The 12,533-nt window shown below is 46.3% G+C and overlaps 1 protein-coding gene across 6 annotated transcripts in view; it reads left to right on the top strand.

Annotated features, from left to right (window-relative positions):
- TENM4 (teneurin transmembrane protein 4) overlaps positions 1–12,533 on the top strand; it is a 727,387-nt gene that overhangs the window by 288,893 nt on the left and 425,961 nt on the right. Inside the window, exon 5 of one of the 6 annotated variants that reach the window (XM_046686183.1) lies at positions 2,007–2,103. The exons of the other annotated variants lie outside the window; for them this stretch is intronic. The gene's annotated coding sequence lies outside the window, so the exon portion shown is untranslated. The remainder of the gene's footprint in view (positions 1–2,006; positions 2,104–12,533) is intronic. 6 annotated transcript variants of the gene reach the window in all.

Genomic DNA, 12,533 nt, shown 5'->3' with positions numbered 1-12,533 from the left:
AGAACTTGGAGTGGGGTGGGGACGAGGTCGTGGGAAGGGCTTTGTTAGATGAAGACTATTTGAACTCAACTAGCACAGTGTTTCTCTACCTTTCTAAACCCACGCCTCCCTTTGATAGATATAAACATCACTCTCCCCTTCAGGATTCTGATTTTCTGGTACCCACCCCCCAACACATAACCCCAGCCCCATTTGGGAATCACGACTGCCAAAAAGATCTTGTCTGAATTTACTTCTTGTAGTTGTATTTGAAAAACAGTAGGAATTTAATAATCTGTTGGAATAAAGCAGATAAGAAATGATGTAGGCATTGAGGCTGATAACAAGGATGGATTGGAGAGTAGGCGAGTAGACTGAACTAAGCAGGTGTGGGGAGTGAGGGAGCACAAACTAAAGGAGGGATCCTGAGGTTCTGGCTTGGAGAATTGAGTGAGTAACCACACCAACTACTGCATGTCCCTTCTCTATGTGGGTCCTCACTTCCATCTGCCAGGGTGCCACCTCGTGGGTTTGTTGAGAGTAAGAAACCAAATGGCAGATGTGGTCATCATTTGGAAACTTTCAAATGCTTTATAAATGCAGGGTATTATTATTAAAATTGTTATAAGCAAGAAATAGCACATCTGGCTCCCTTTCTCATGCACTCTCTCTATTTTCATCTGCACAGCCTCTATGTCAGTAAGCATCATTCTAAACGGCGAGAGGGAACTAACGTGTTTTGCTCATATACCCTTTTACAGATAAGGAATTGGAGCTGCAAGGAGTTTAAAAAAAAAGAACTAGCCCAAGATTACACCCAACAACGAGAGAATACATGTTCTTTCCAAGCACACATGGAACATTCACAACAATTGACTACATCCTAGGCCATAAAATACATCTCAGTAAATTTCAAGGAATCATTTCCTACAGACCACCTTCTCCCATTACAGTGCAATTAAGCTAGAAATCAGTAACAGAAAGATGAGTTTAAAAAAAACACGTATTGAGAGATATTTACAAAAACACTTCTAACCAACTCATGGGTCAAAAAGGAAATGATAATAGAAATTATAAAATAATTATAAGTGAGGGGCTGGCCCCGTGACCGAGTAGTTAAGTTCGCGCGCTCCGCTCCAGGCGGCCCAGTGTTTCGTTAGTTCGAATCCTGGGCGCGGACATGGCACTGCTCATCAGACCACGCTGAGGCAGCGTCCCACATGCCACAACTAGAAGAACCCACAACGAAGAACAACGAAGAATACACAACTATGTACTGGGGGGGCTTTGGGGAGAAAAAGGAAAAAATAAAATCTTTAAAAAAAAATAAATAAAAAAATTAAAAAAAAATAATTATAAGTGAATAATAGAAATATTAAATATCAAAGTTGTGGAAGATAACCAAGACAGCACTTAAGGGAAATTTATGACCTTAAATGCCTGTGTTAGGAAAGAAGGAGAGCTGAAAATTAACGAATGGGCTAAGTATGCAATTTAAGAACAATGGTAAAAATAAGTAAATAAGATAGGCCAGGGTCACGCAGTTCTAAGAGGTGGAGCCAGGATTTGAACACGGATATGGCCAGCTCCAAGCCCTCACTCTCTCCATTACACCATGAACCTTTCTCTGTGCCCTTCTCCATAATGTGCCCAGTGCCTGGAAATTCTGTTTCTCCCTAAGAGTCAAAGAGATGAGCCTACAGGGTAACTCCCTGCGTCAAAAGTTGATGATAAATCACGCTCATTTATTCATCCATCCTTTCACGCATTCATTCATTAACTATTGATCGCTTGCCACGCACCAGGCACTGTGATCACAACCTTAGTTGCCTTCGCTCTGAGTGTTCAAAAACCAGTCTGCAGCCTGGGGCCAAAGCTGCTGCTGCTGCTCCTGCTGCTGCTCCTGCACACCCCACCCCACCCCACCCCACCCCACCCCACCCCTCGCTGCCTGCATCTTCTCTGCCGCTCTTCAGAACAGCACCCTCATCAAAAATGACTGATTTCTCTCTTGTCTCTTTCAACAGGTAGACTGAAATTACCATGTGTCCAAATTAAAATTGCATACTTCAAGGATTATTTGAAGGACTATTCTTAGACCCTTTTAAGAAGATTTAAAGAAAAGTGAGTTGATTTTTTTTTTTACACTTCAGAGAGTATTCATGATTTAAGTTAATGTTATGGGTGCTTTTTTTCTCTACCTCTTAAATATGCGTTAATAGGTAGACTTTATCTCCACTTATTTTTAATGCTTTTTTTTCCTAAGAACAATGAGCAGGGAGTACAAGATTACTGCTTGCCTTCCCTTTAGGATTTTAGTACATTTCAAAAGCTTGTAGAACCTTAGAGAGGAAAAGGTCCTAGAAGCATGCACCATTCGATAGATAGATAGATAGATAGATAGATAGATAGATAGATAGATAGATAGATAGGTAGATAGATAGATAGATAGAGGTATATAGATATTTGGCCTATGGGGACTGCTAAGAAACTTGGCATTTCCCCACATTTAGGATTTTAATAGAGTTCTTCCATAATTTAGATTTGAAATCCATTCCTCTTCAAGTCTTGCCAAGTCTCTTTCTTCACTAGACAATTCAAAAAATGGTTGCAAAGATCCTGTCCCTCCTTGGTATCTTTTCCTATTCTTTGTTCCTCCAACAACTCCTCATAATTTGGTTTCTAGAGCAATTCCTGCCCTGATCACCTTCTTTACAATACTGTAAATGTCTCCTTAAAAAGGGCCACCAGGGGGGCTGACCCAGTGGCCAAGTGCTTAAGTTCACGTGCTCCGCTGCAGGCGGCCCAGTGTTTCGTTGGTTCGAATCCTGGGCGCAGACATGGCACTGCTCATCACACCACTGAGGCAGCGTCCCACATGCCACAACTAGAAGGACCCACAACGAAGAATATACAACTATGTACTGGGGGGCTTGGGGAGAAAAAGGAAAAAATCAAAATCTTAAAAAAAAAAAAACGAGGCACCAGGCTGGCACACAGGCAGAGCTCCACCAGCATCCTTTGTCCCAGGAGACCCTTAAGAATTGGAGGAAGAGAAACCTAAGGACCAGACTTGGGTTCCAGTCCCAGCTCTGCTCTTGCTGTGCTCTCAGGAAAGTCCCTTCATCTCTCTGATCTCAGAGAAAACAAGGAGGGTAGGACAAGATGGTCTCTAAGATGCTACTCACTTCCATGTGGACAATGTTGCTGCCTCAGAGGAAAGAAGTTGCAGTACAGCAGTGCGCCAGGACTTGAGGATCAGTGGGACCTGGGTCCCATCCCAGTCCTATCACTTGTTGACTATGTGGCCGCAGGCTGTCACCTCTCCTCTCTGAGCATCTATTTCCTCATTTGAGAAATAAGGATATTAATAGACGTGGCAAAGGATTTGTGTGAGGTGTGCTGGGGTAATACACCAAGCATTTGGTAGCTGGCTGGCAGGAAGCATCCGGTAAATGGTGGTCCCTGGTAGTGGAGTCAGTAGTGGTGGAGCCACTTCCCTTTAGCTGGAGACGAAGACAGGAGGTGGTAAAGACCCTAAGAAGAAGAGAAGAGGGAAGATGTGGGCATGTTTATTAGGGATAGGGGAGAAGAATCCACACCCCCTAAACTCTCGTGCAAACACAAGCCAACTCTGGAAAGTTCACGAAATTAAATTCTACTTAGAATTAGACAAGGAAGGATTGGTTGCTATGGAACGTAGAGTTAAAAGGGAAACTTTTAAGGTGGAGCTGCACAGATTCTGCTAACTCTGGCTGCTGCCACAACCGCAGTCCTGGAGGATGAGGATTGCTGTCTCCAGAAGGAGGGTCCTTAGACCCCTACTAGACCTGGGGTGGGGTGCCTTGAGAATCATCAACTATTTATATATGTTCAGAAGGCTGGTTGTGAGGATGAGGGACTGAGTGTGAAAGGGATTTATAAGCTGTAAAGTGCCCTGCACATATATGTATGTTTGTATTACTATGTATTATGGGCTATTTCAATCCTTTGGAAATTAGGAGAGAGGGTAAAACTCAGATGAGCTGGGTGTGTAATGAACCATCAGAGTCCAGCCCACAGACTGCTGAGTCAAACAGTGTGTGTGTGTGCGTGCATGGACATGTCTGTGTGTATGCACATATGTGCCTGTGTGTGTCTGCTCGTGTGTGGGGGTTTGTGTGTGTGTGAGAATCTTAGAGCCCTTAGGAAGTGGCCACCACTCTTTACACAGTGACTGGCTGCCTGGAGGGAATGTAACACAGGAATGAAAACACAGGCCGTGGGGTCAGTCAGCCTTGCTGTACAACTGAGCGGCCCTAGGACCTTGGCCACATTTTCAACAGGAGTGCCACAGTCCCTGCCCTCGTGGAACTTAGAGTCTGTGGACGGGGCCACTCTGAGGAGTTGGGAGGCTGCTGCATAGAAGGTACCCTTCACACTAAGAAAACGCCCAGGATGCGTGAGTGCCTTTCTCCCACGGTCAATGGAGTTGGTCAGAGTTTAGGAAAGTTGTTTTGGCCTGTTGGATAAAAGGTGTCTTAGATTCTGCAGGACCTTTCCTCTGAGAGCCCAGGCGCCTTGGTGGTTGGAGAGCCCACACAGGTAAACACACCCTCCAGCCCTACTGAAAGGGCTAATAACACCTCGGCCATCCTTCTGAGTCCCCTCCCTCTATCTGTGCTGTGGGGCTGACAAATCCTAAATTCAGGAGAACTGTGAACTGGGCTGTCATTTAAGGTTTGGAACAAGGATTTTTTTTTTTTTAATTTGGAAATTAAACATAGCTATCATCATGGCCTTTGTTCTCCAGATAGTTACTGACTGTGCATACCGGGGTGCTGCTCCAGGCTAATGCTGCTGGGGATGCCACTGGCCAGAGGTGCCCCTTTTGGGGGTGTCCTGGGGAAGACTGAATAATCACGTAGTACAGTGTTTTTCAAACTACGGGTTGTGACCCATTACTGGGTCATGAAATTAACTTGGTGCTTCAAATTTATCCCACATGTTAAACAAAACAGAGTAACCCAGTAACCAATAGAGTAGGTGAAGAAATTTACATTGTATATGTTCAACAAAGGCCTCCTATCCAAAATATATATAGTAGGAATAAAAGAGGAAACTCCTACAAATCAGTGAGGAAAAGGCAGACAACCTAATAGAGAAACAGGCAGAGACTCAAACAGACATTTCACAAATGAGGCTATATATCCAAATAGCCAGTAAGCATATGAAAACGTTATTAGTTATCAGGGAATTGCAAACTAAACCTGCAGTGAAATACCAGCACATACCCATAAGAACGGCTAAAATGAAATGATAGACAGCAGTGTTGACGAAGATGTGAAGCAGCCGGGACTCGCCCGCACTGCCGGCTGAACTGCCCTTGGGTGTAATGACTTTGGAAAACGGTCTGGCAGCACCAACTAAAGCTGAACATATGCACACCAGCAATTCCGTTCCCAGATACACACCCATGAGACATGCGTACACGTCTACCAGAAACACAGCCATCAGCAGTGGAATGGATTAATTGTAGTGTAGACATGCAGTGGAATATTGCACACAGTAATATCAATGACCCTCACAAATATAACCTTTGGGGAAAAAAGCCAGCCACAAGAAACTTCATGAATCTATTAACATAAAGTACAAAAGCAGACAAAACCCATCTCTGCCCTTAGTAGTCAGGATGGTGGTCTCCCTTGGGAGAGGGGTTGGTGAATGGCAGGGAAGAGGTGAACGGGAGGGGGCTTCCAAGGTGCAGATAATGCTCTGTCTTTTGATCTGGGAGCCGGTTACATGGGTGTTTTCCATTTGTGAGAATTTATCAAACTCTTCATTTATGACGTGTACACCCTACTATACATACGTCATGCTTCAATAAAAGTTTATAAAATGAACTTATAAATTATAATTCATAAATGAATATAAACAAGAGAGGGGCCAGCCCGGTGGCGCAGCGGTTAAGTTCACATGTTCCGATTCTCGGTGGCCTGGGCTTCGCCGGTTCGTATCCCGGGTGTGGACACGGCACCGCTTGGCAAAAGCCATGCTGTGGTAGGCATCCCACATATAAAGTAGAGGAAGATGGGCATGGATGTTAGCTCAGAGCCAGTCTTCCTCAGCAAAAAGAGGAGGATTGGCAGTAGTTAGCTCAGGGCTAATCTTCCTAAAAAAAAAAAAAATAGAAAATACAGCAGGTAGTTAGGGTGAGTGTTGTTAAGTGAAACTTAAGTTCCATGGGTATACTATATGTGTGTCTATACTGGGTGAGATGGCCAATGTATTTCTTACCATGAGGTACAGTCCAAAATATTGACAGCCACTGATTGAATCTAACCCTCTCATTTTGAGACAAGGAATCTGAGACCCAGAGAAGAGGGGAATTCGGAGCAGACCTAGGAGGAAAGCAGGGCTGAAAGAAGACTCCGGGTCTCCCTCTGCTGATTCTGTGTCTCCGGTTTCCGCTGCCATCGGTGGAACGGGGCACTTGGATTAGCAGGCTCCGTCCGGCACCTTAATCTCTGGGAGGCAGCCTGTGCTTTTGGTCCAAGGGAAGCGATTGTTTTCCTCCCACAGACGGGTAGAGTCGTGGGCCCCGTCACCTCTGCAGGGGCTTGGTTCCAGCTCCCCCAATTCCCTCCCTCCTCCTTCCTGCCTCTTCTGCCTGATCTGCTTCCCTCTGAGCTGCAGAAACACCACTGCACTCAATCGTGTTTTCATTTGTGTAAAACGACTGTGGTGCGAAAGCTATTTTATGGTTGTAGAAGTTGGAAAACTGCAAAGAAAATACATTGGGAGAATAAGATCCAGCAAAGCATGCATCAGTTCTGGCTTTGTGCTTTTATTGTGTCACGAAATTGTGAGTCCATTCAGCAGACCTCTCCTTCCGGGGGTCAGGGAGCTACAGCCTCTGAGGTACAAGAAGAGCAGGGTGCAGCCCTGTCTCTGCTGGGAGAGGAGGAAAATAGTGTGTGGATTTTAAAAGGCTCGGTATGAACCTTGCCAAGGGCCTGGAACCATCTTAACTGGGAGAGTTACACCACATCAGCGGTTTTCCAGCTCTTTTGACTGTGACCCACAGCCCAAAATACATGGGGCATCTTCGCTCTGGACACATCCCCACCCACACAGGGAGACAGGTGCGGTTTATGATGTAATAGCTCAGGCCACCCCAGGAGGGGCGTCTAGCCAACCTTGTGGGTGGGGAGTCAGGGGGGCCTCAGAGAAGGTTTTACAAAAGCTAAGAGATTTGAGCTAAAGATTAAAGAAAGGGAGACCACAGAGGCAAGACGGCTGAGGACAAGCCAGCAGGTGAAGGAAGGCATGTTGTGTTCTGGCAACTGCCTGTGGTTCCATAGAGTTAAAGTGTAGGGAATGGGCAGGGACTGTAGGAGAGGACCCAGAAGAGGTGGGCAGGGGCCAGATGGCGAAGGGCCTCTGTGCTCTGACAAGGAGTGTCCAGGGGAAGAGGAAACATCCCTGAGACTCATATAGGCGAGCAATGCCTGTGGCCTGGGAGACACAGGAGAGATGCAGGCAGACACAGCTATGGATATTGGCGCAGTCCCAGAATTTCGTTGTCGTCTTTCGTCGAGAGCTGTTCTGATCTAGGCCTGAACGCAAGAGCTGGAGAGGTGAGTAAGACAGGGTTCAGTTCACAGCCTTGCAGCCCTGCCAGTGGACTGACAGGTCCAAACCCAACACCAATTTGACATAGTAGTTATTATTCTGGGTCAAAATGTCCCAAACCGTGTTTTATGACACATCAGTGTCACAAAATGTTGTTAAAAAGAAAAAAGAAAAAAAAAAAGAGGAGGATTTCCTTTGGAGGGATGTGAGAAGTGCTGTCCACTGAAAGGCTCCTAGTAGCTCTCGCTGCAGCTAGCACACTGAAAGCTCTGGAAGTTCTGCATTGAGGATGCTAACCTAATGTTTCCCGAACTTATTTGCCCCAAATAAGTTTTTGTGTGTCTATTCAAATCCCTCTGTTTTTCGGATTTATGTTGCAAACTTCCATCCTAGAAAATGACCTGAAGGCTGTTAGGGAAGTCTGAGGAAGAAGAAATGGGCTCTGCAAATTCACTGGAGAGCTTCCCAGAGAAGGGAGCCTTTGTGCACATTACACAAGGCCCGGTCTGAGCCTAGCACAAGGTCTGGCCCCCAGCGAGTGCTCAGCAAATAATTAGTAAATGAAGGCACAGCTGCTGCGTTTGCCAGTGGGAAGAGCCTGGAGTTCTCAGCAGAGGCTGGAGGACAGAGGGTGCACGTGGCAGTGGTGCTGGGCAAGTGTGCCCTTGGCGTTAGATGTAGGGTCGCTGTCCTCTGACTGTCCCCCCTTCTCTCGACTCTTTTCGGAAAGTCAATAGAAGGCGGCAAAGGAAAGTGGTTTAAGGTCCCTAACTCTGCAGCCGGACCGCCTGGGTTTGAATCCCAGCTCCAGCACATCCTAGCTAGTTCCTTGGACAAGTTGCCCTAACCCTTCTGTGTCTCTGCACCTTCCTCTGTAAAATGGTCCTAAAACTAGTGCCCAGCTTAACAGTGCCCAGCATTCAGCGTTACCAGGGGCGTGGTCCTGGGACACAGGCCTGGCACGTGGGTGGCACCACACAAGCGCTGTAACAGTCCTCATTTGTGGGCTTCTTCCACCGGTTTCCTCCCAGGGTCTTTGTCTGAGATCCCTTTCCCAGCGTTTCCCAGCAGACCGCCACCCTCCTGTTCCTGAGCGAGGCCATCAGCACATCTGTCTTCCCCCCACCGGCATCGGGAAGGGCCAGGAGGATGCTTCTTCACCTTCAGTGGTCAGGGCTGATGGAGGTGCGGCTCAGGTTCCGTTCCTGGTTATCAGTGCTCGACCACTCCGGCTGGGTAAATATTTCTGCGAGAGTCCAGCACATCTATTATTAATTTACTGCAAGCAGCTGCTGTACTTTCCAGAATCGCTTCTGCGTACACATGTTTTTGTAGGCCGTGTAGAGTTCTCCTGACTTTACTGCTTTTCACGGGGTGTGGTGGCGATCAGTCTTCCCTGCCTTTGTCGTCCTGGGGGAGGTGGACAGTTGTGTGAGCAGTGGGCATGGGGTGCACGTTGGATCTTGTGTCATTCTGATCATGGAGCTAGTGGAATCCTGTTCTCTACACCCCCTACTTCCAGCTCCACACCTGGCTGACAGGCCAGAAGCCTGGGTGTCATCCTTGAGAGTACCCTCTCTGTCATGGCCCCATGTCCAATCAGTCACCGAGTCCTACGGATGCCACCTCCAAAATCTCAGGAATCCAATTCCTCTCTCTTGTGCCACCATCACCCAGCTAGTCCAAGTAGCCATCTTCTGTCATCGCCCAGGTCCCCGCGTCCCTGATCACTAAACCAGATCAGAATCCCTGCTCTGTGTTCCCATAGAAACCCCCTTTTTAAATCTCCTTTAAATCTTAATTATGTCTTCCCATTCGGACTTCTCTGCTGGACTGTAAGCCTGTGAGGATTGGGACCAAGTGCATGTAATGGTGCTCGACAAGTATAAATGTCATCCTGGTTAGTGACAGACAAGACTATGCTTTTCCTCTCTACCTCCCTCCCCCCTCCCTTCTCTCCTTTCTTTATTTTTCTTAATTACAGTTGAAAGGAGACTAGTGATCTTCTAGTCAAAAGGAACCTCAAGGCTACTGTGGGAGGAAAGGAGGGAAAATAGGCCAGACCCTGAGCCACCAACCCCTCAGCAACCCAGAAGCTACCCTATAATTCCCTTAGACGTGAGAATTTTACTTTAGATTTTCTTTAGGGAAAGTAAAAAGTGGTTCTACGATAAAAGGTTTGGAAAACACTGATCTATTCTTATATTTTCCTTTTTCAGAGAAAAAATGTACCAAGTATTTTGCATATGTTCACTCATAAACAAGGAAGGTATTATCCTCATTTTACACATTCAGAAACTAGTGCTCAGGGTACTTAGGAAACTTGTCCATGGTTACACAGCCAGTGTGTCCAGAATTCCTATCAGGATTGTCAGACTCCAAACTCTGTCCACTGCCACCTGCTGCCTCCCATAGGCCTGTCATCCAACAAACAGTGGCTTCCTGAGCCAGCATTTCAGTCTGACAAGAGTCAGTGGCCAGAGACAGATCATTGGGGTTTAATTGGGCACCACTTGCTCAGAGGGACAGAGTCTTCACTCCTAGGGTTTCCTGGCTGTGTGGCTGTGAGATGCTAATTAGAGAGAAATGGTATTCTCGTAGGCCAGGGAAGAGCTGGGCTGCTCCACCAAATGGTCTTTTATGCCTGAAATAAAGCTACTTGAGCTGGGAGCCCTGACTCCCCAATACCTTCGGCACAGCCTGGGTCTTCCTTCCCATGTGTGAGGAATTTCTTCCAAGGAAATCCTAGACAAGGGAGCCACCCAGGACAAGAGAACTGTGCTCCAGATTGTACAAGAAGGAGGTATTTGGTTCACCTTGAGCTCTAGTGTCTCTCTCTTTCCTTTGCCCCAAGCCCGGGTTATCTGACTTTAACTTTGGGGTGAAGTCTAGCTATTTAAACAACAGTGAAACTAGAATGGAAGACAGGAAAGCTGAGTTCTTACCCCAGCTGCCTCAAGAACTCACCGTGTGACTCACTTTGGGCATGTCCCATGGCCTGTCTAAGTCTCAGTCTCCCCATCTTTAAAATGAGCGTTGGACAAGATGATCCTGCCCTCCATGACAAGGATAGTTGGAAGTGCTGACTGCAGCAGCTTTGTCTGAGTTTACATCCCAGTTCCACTCTTACTGCTGAGTGACGTTGGGCAAGTTATAGAAGCTCTCCATGGCCAGTTTTATCATCTGCAAAATGGGGTGGTGGTAATTCTATCTCATAGATTTGTTGTAGGGATTAACAAGTAAAGCACTTAGAATAATGCACACCACATAGTAAGTTGTTTAGTTAGTTAGTTATTGTGGTTATGGTTGTGATCATCTCCATTCATGAAACCATATATTATGATTCTGCACTTTTGGTTGTCTAGAGCATGTCCAAGTCTCTCAGTGGTTGGTATTTATACTGTTAGCTTTCATTGGCTGAGAAGATAGATGACAGAAAGCTGCTGTGGATTCAGTAATGTTGGAGCTCATTGTATATTCATCATAACAGCCCTATATTGTGCAAGACATCAATTCAATTATGACAATGCATGGTGAGCCAACCTACAGGTTCCTAGATTGTTCTAGTAACACTATGTCTCCCAGTTAGAAACCTCTGATCTAGATTATTGCTGTTTCCCCCAGTATAGTTCCTGGCCCATAGTAGGCACTGAGTTAATGTCTGAATAAACAAGTGACTGGATGGATGGATGATGGATGGATGATGGATGGATGATGGATGGATGAATCGTTGGATGAATGGATGGATGAGTCTGTTTTATATTTGCCTCTTGATTTACTTTGAGCAGAATAATAAGTGTGTGTGTGTGTTAATGTACGTGTGTGTCTATGAACATTTGCAGAGAAAGCCCGAGCCATTTCTCTCCCAGGGAAGAAGATAGTCATCGTCACATAGTTTGCATATTCCCCTATCTTTCAGTTTATAAGGTCATTTTTCACTGGAGTCTTTTCAGCTGTCTGCCGTTGACAAAAGATAAGCACTCCCTCTGCTTCTCCCATGCCTTTCTCCTCTAACAATGAAGGCTTTGTGCTGGGAAGGTTGCCTATGGATGCTTCTTTCCCAAGGCCCCACAGCCTTGCCTGGCTTCTGTCAAGAGTATTGATGGGGGAGGGGTCACCAACAGTCGAATTCAGGGAGCAGTGCCTATGGCCTGGTGCCAACTCAACAAGTCCGGCTGGCCTAGATAATTCAATATCTATTCTAGGATATAGGCAGGCTGGTCACCTGAGCTGGTTATCCAGCATCAGCAGCCAGAACCCTGGAAGTCATCAAGCTCTGGTTTCCCAGAGCCTTTTGCCCTGGGCCCGGGAGAGGATGCAAAGTTGGAGAGGATGGGTGGGAGATGGCAGAGTGACAGGTACCCACTCTTGGGGTGTGAAGAGCTTCACCCTATAGGAGCAAGAGGCTGCTGTGGCTCCTGCACCTTAGGGCTTCAATTCAGTGTTGAGATTAAAATACGAATGGCCTGCCTCGCCGCACACTTACTTAGGAACACATTGGCTTGAGCTGCTTAATGAGTGTTAGCCAGGAAACTCAGAAAGGCCCGGGCAGGCTCGGCGCTAATGCCTTCTTGATTAGAATATTCAATGTGTCGCCCTTTGAAAGCCAGCAGCAGCAGAGAGCAAACCCAGGGTTGAGATTTCCTGGTAACCCTGACATTCCCACTGTTTTCAGATGTTTACAAATCAGTAAGCTAATCTGGGTAAGGAATGGTCATGGGGATGGTTTTAATAAAGACAAGGACAACAAAAACAATCATCACAATAGTAAACAGTGCTTATCAAACCTGGCTGCCCACCAGAAACAGCCGTGAGTTTCTTTGTTTGTTGTTTGCTTTTTGCTGTTTTGAAAATACAGACTCCTGGGCCCTATACCCAGTGATTCTATTTCTGTAGACCTGGGGCCCCGGGACTCTATATGCTGAACAAGAACACTGGAT

The sequence above is a fragment of the Equus quagga genome, chromosome 14, assembly GCF_021613505.1.
Source record: "Equus quagga isolate Etosha38 chromosome 14, UCLA_HA_Equagga_1.0, whole genome shotgun sequence".
Lineage (NCBI taxonomy): Eukaryota > Metazoa > Chordata > Mammalia > Perissodactyla > Equidae > Equus > Equus quagga.
Note: the sequence above shows the minus strand (reverse complement) of the source record. Positions and strands in the feature narration are given on the sequence as shown.